General features: G+C 46.4%; 1 non-coding gene across 1 annotated transcript; it reads left to right on the forward strand.

Moving 5' to 3' along the window:
• The first annotated feature begins 680 nt into the window (after window positions 1-680).
• Window positions 681-4716, forward strand: LOC113378973. The gene has a single exon (XR_003367292.1). It is a non-coding gene; the product is annotated as a large subunit ribosomal RNA (ribosomal RNA).
• Window positions 4717-5224: the final 508 nt, after the last annotated feature.

The raw sequence follows: 5224 nt of genomic DNA on the forward strand, positions 1-5224 counted from the left end.
ACATTTTACTCAAATTGTGCGAATTTGAACATTCGCTTCATTGCGTTGTTTTAAAAAAATGAAAGATCAACAAACGCAGATTTTTCAATCTCACACACAATGAAATATTCATATTTCAATTTTGAAACGAGATCTTGTATCTCGGACCGAAAAGCGAATGCTTTACGGAGTACTAATTGCAACCATAATAAACATACTAGTTTCAGAATCGCCCGAGTTATCTTAAACGATTTCGAGGGTATCACGATCGAAACATGTATAAATCACTTGGCTCGTGGGTCGATAAAAAACGCAGCTAATTGCGCGTCGACATGTGAACTGCAGGATACATAATTCCCGGACCACCTCTGGCTGAGAGTCGTATAACATTACCAGACTGCCGCTTGCTTTAAACGGCTTGCCGGCGAATGATGGAGTTTCGCGTATATGCGTGCTCTTAAATAATTCACTCAACGCGTGATACAGTCCACTTTGCAACATCGGACATTACCGTTCGTTGACGTTCTGTGAGATTACGGCGGGCTGTGTGTCCTAGAGATTTTATATTCTTGCGACCCTCCTGATAACCGGAAACCCAAACTCTTCGAAATGCGGTTTCGTTCTTTCAAATTAGGACGATTCACAGGTTTCTCGTCGATTTTGTGTGCGCTAACGTTTGCGAGCACATCATAATCGTAATACGACCTCAGAGCAGATGAGATTACCCGCTGAATTTAAGCATATTACTAAGCGGTGGAAAAGAAACTAACTAGGATTCCCTTAGTAGCGGCGAGCGAACAGGGAAGAGCCCAGCACTAAATTCCGCGGCCGGAGACGTACGCTGAAAAATGTAGTGTTAGGGAGGATCCGATTATCTAGGTGCGTTGCGGCGAGTTCAAGTCCATCTTGAATGGGGCCATTTACCCATAGAAGGTGCCAGGCCCGGATCTCTCCTCAGAGTCTAGTTGCTTGAGAGTGCAGCTCTAAGTGAGTGGTAAACTCCATCTAAAGCTAAATATGACCACGAGACCGATAGCAAACAAGTACCGTGAGTAAAAGTTGTAAAGAACTTTGAAGAGAGAGTTCAAGAGTACGTGAAACCGTTCAGGCGGAAGATTGAAAGAAGGGATTCAATGTTATCGTCGTCTTCCATTTATTAGCGTGCGATCGACCGGGATTCGTCCTGCGATACGCCGTCAGCTTATGCGTCAGGCGGCGATGGTATGCACTTCTCTCTCAGTAGGACGCGACCCGTTTGGTGTCGATCTACGACTGCGGCGGTAGCCTGTCACGAATTTATTCGCGTCAGACCCCGCGTGCTCCGGTCGACTGCCAGACGGTATAAACGATATGGTATAGGGTCGCTTTTAAGCGTTCGGCCGGTTGCAAGCACGGACGGACCTGGTCCGGCATCAATGCCGCCTCGAGCTGTTAGCTACCGTGTCCTCGGACGGACTCTATTACCGGTCAGCGATGCTATTGCTTTGGGTACTTTCAGGACCCGTCTTGAAACACTGACCAAGGAGTCTAGCATGTGCGCGAGTCATTAGGAAATACAAAACCTAAAGACGCAATGAACGTAAAGATTTGCTTAAGTAAACTGAGGGATGACGGGCCGCATCTACAGATGCGTGCTTGCAATCCCGGGGCGTCTCACTCTCATTGCGAGAAGAGACGCACTCAGAGCGTAAACGCTAGGACCCGAAAGATGGTAAATTATGCCCGGTCAGGTCGAAATCAGGGAAAACCCTGATGGAGGACCGTAGCGATTCCGACGTGCAAATCGATCGTTGGAACTGGGTATAGGGGCGAAAGACTAATCGAACCATCTGGTAGCTGGTTCCTTCCGAAGTTTCCCTCAGGATAGCTGGCATTCGATAAGCGAGTCTCATCCGATAAAGCGAATGATTAGAGGCCTTGGAGCCGAAACGACCTCAACCTATTCTCAAACTTTAATGGGTGAGATATCTGGCTTGCTTGAATAGTGAAGCCATAGATTTAGATTAGAGTGCCTAGTGGGCTACTTTTGGTAAGCAGAACTGGCGCTGTGGGATAAACCAAACGCCGAGTTAAGGCGCCTAAACAACGCTAATGGGATACCATGAAAGGCGTTGGTTGCTTAAGACAGCAGGACGGTGGCCATGAAAGTTGGAATCCGCTAAGGAGTGTGTAACAACTCACCTGCCAAAGCAACTAGCCCTGAAAATGGATGGCGCTGAACAGTTGTGCCTATACTCGGCCGCCAGGGCATGATAAGCGTTCATAATAGTTTGTTTTGACGCCCTGGTGAGTAGCCGTTGCACACGAGTCAGTCGATCCTAAGCCCCAGGAGAAATCCTATGTTGATGTTGGTGTATTTTATTTTAAATAAAATTTCACACCCATCGGGCGAAAGGGAATCCGGTTCCTATTCCGAAACCCGGCAGCGGAACCGTTTACAAGTCGGGCCCTCGTAAGAGAGTTCGTCGGGGTATCCCAAAATGACTTGAAGACGCCTTCGGGAAATACGGGGAGAGTTTTCTTTTCTGTATGAGCGTTCGAGTTCCCTGGAATCCTCTAGAAGGAAAATAGGGTTTGAAACGCGAAGAGCACCGCTGTTGCGGCGGTGTTTGTATCTTCTCCTCGGACCTTGAAAATCCAGGAGAGGGCCACGGTAGGTGTAGCGCTGGTTTGTACCCATATCCACAGCAGGTCTCCAAGGTAAAGAGCCTCTAGTCGATAGATAAAAGTAGGTAAGGGAAGTCGGCAAATTGGATCCGTAACTTTGGGATAAGGATTGGCTCTGAGTATCGGGGCGTGCCGGGCTTGGTTGGGAAGCGGGCGTAGGCCGATGTTCCGGGCCTGGGCGAGGTGAAACTGTCCTTGTGACTTAGATCCGAGCTTGATCCCGTGCCTAGGCCCCCCGCGAATTTTTCTTTTTGCGAGGTTTCTGTGCCGGCTTCGGTCGGTCAGACGTACTCTTCAGCCGCCATTCAACGGTCAGCTCAGAACTGGCACGGACTAGGGGAATTCGACTGTCTAATTAAAACAAAGCATTGCGATGGCCCTAGCGGGTGTTGACGCAATGTGATTTCTGCCTAGTGCTCTGAATGTCAACGTGAAGAAATTCAAGCAAGCGCGGGTAAACGGCGGGAGTAACTATGACTCTAATCTGCTATTGTGATTGACACACAAATCGTTGGGAGCAACGTAGACATGGATTTAGCTCATAAACGCAAGATAGAGCATTATAAAAGTTTGGACGCCCAGATAAAAGAGAAGTACAACGCATCTGAAGTGATATATAGTACTGTTACCTTAAATAACAGAGGCGTGTGGCACATGGACCCTGCAAACTTTCTGCTGTCAGGCAAAATTATTAAGAAAGATGATTTAAAGATTATTTCTACAAGAGTTTTGATCGGAGGACTCAACGGTTTCAGCGCTTGGACCAAAACAACGTCCTTGAGACGCCAGGGGATAGGGTAGAATGAAACCTGGAATACAGCGTGCTGCCTGCGCACAACATACCGTCAGGCATAATACTAGGAGTTAGGTTTAGTGGGTATTGCCTTCGGGCCTAATCCCACACTACCTGGTCAACCTGGCGACCGGTGCCAAGGGAACGGGCTTGAAAAAAATAGCGGGAAAAGAAGACCCTGTTGAGCTTGACTCTAGTCATTGTAAGGAGACATGAAAGGTGTAGCATAAGTGGGAGATAGTAATATCGTCTGTGAAATACCACTACTTTCATCGTTTCTTTACTCACTCGATTGGGCGGAAAGCGTGCGTCGAGAACTTGCGTTCCGACTGTCACGGTTTTCTAGAGCCAACCGCATAAGAGTGGTGTGAGGCATTGCGCCGATCGCCAACAATATTCTAGCGTGATCCGATTCGAGGAAACTGCAAGGTGGGAGTTTGACTGGAACGGTACATCTGTCAAATAATAACGTAGTGTCCTATGGCCATCCCAGCGAAGACAGAAACCTCGCGTAAAGCAAAAGGGCAAATACTGGCTTAATCCCGTTGTTCAGTGTGCACAGGGACTGAGAAAGCATGGCCTTTTGGCTGGAAGAGCTTTCAGCAAGAGGTGTCAGAAAAGTTATCACAGGAATAACTGGCTTGTGACAGCCAAGCGTTCATAGCGACGTTGCTTTTTGATCTTTCGATGTCGGCTCTTCCTATCATTGCGAAGCAGAATTCGCCAAGCGTTGGATTGTTCACCCACAAATAGGGAACGTGAGCTGGGTTTAGACCGTCGTGAGACAGGTTAGTTTTATCCCACTGATGAAACGTCGTTGCGATAGTAATCCTGCTCAGTACGAGAGGATCCGCAGGTTCGGACATTTGGTTGACGCACTCGGTCGAGCGGCCGGTGGTGCAAAGCTACCATCCGTGGGATTATGCCTGAACGCCTCTAAGGCCGTATCCTTTCTAGACAAAGTAAGCAACGATATCTCTAGGAGTCTCTAGCAACGATATCTAGTGAGTCGAAAGGCTCAATACAATGTAATTTATTAGGTATTCGGCACACACCGTTTATTGCACGAGCCGTTTTTAGCTGAATGAGGCGCTGGACAGTGGCGGTATCCGTCCGTTATATTTGTCTTGCCTATAGCGGTCGATCATGGGTCACTAGTTCGATGTAGAGATTCGGAATCGTTTGTAAACGACTTAGGTACCTGGCGGGGTGTTGTACTCGGCAGAGCAGTTACCACGCTGCGATCCGTTAAGACTCTCCTTGGCTTGGGGATTCGTCATGTTGGCTTGACGTCACCCCACGCTATCAGAGCATAAGCCTTAAGCCGTCGCATTGCAGTATGCCACAATCAGTAGACTTGATAGTCGAAAACTTGTACATGCTGTACATGTGACACTTCTTCGGTATCTACTTAGCTATCTTGTACAACGTGCGTAAGTCAGCATGTAAATCAAAACTTATCGACAAATTCCAATACTAGAAATATTCATTATTTCTTTCAATAACCATATTACTAAGAAAATAGTTATAAAAATTTTGTGAGTTTACAAAATATATGGTTTTAGTATAAATATATGATATAAAGTTTTATTATAAATATATGATATAATTCATTAAATTCTAAATAGGGAGGATGTTTTTTGCTAAATTTCTTGGAAATGCGTACAAGTTACCAATTAAATGAAATGCGTACAAGTTGCTAATAAGCAAAGTACGTATAAGTTATCTATAATGCAAAATGCGTGCAAGATGTCAATGTGTAAAATACATGCAAGTTGTCAATTT

The sequence above is a fragment of the Ctenocephalides felis genome, unplaced genomic scaffold, assembly GCF_003426905.1.
Source record: "Ctenocephalides felis isolate EL2017-DRISC unplaced genomic scaffold, ASM342690v1 CF-g0.4_SCAFFOLD_01886, whole genome shotgun sequence".
Lineage (NCBI taxonomy): Eukaryota > Metazoa > Arthropoda > Insecta > Siphonaptera > Pulicidae > Ctenocephalides > Ctenocephalides felis.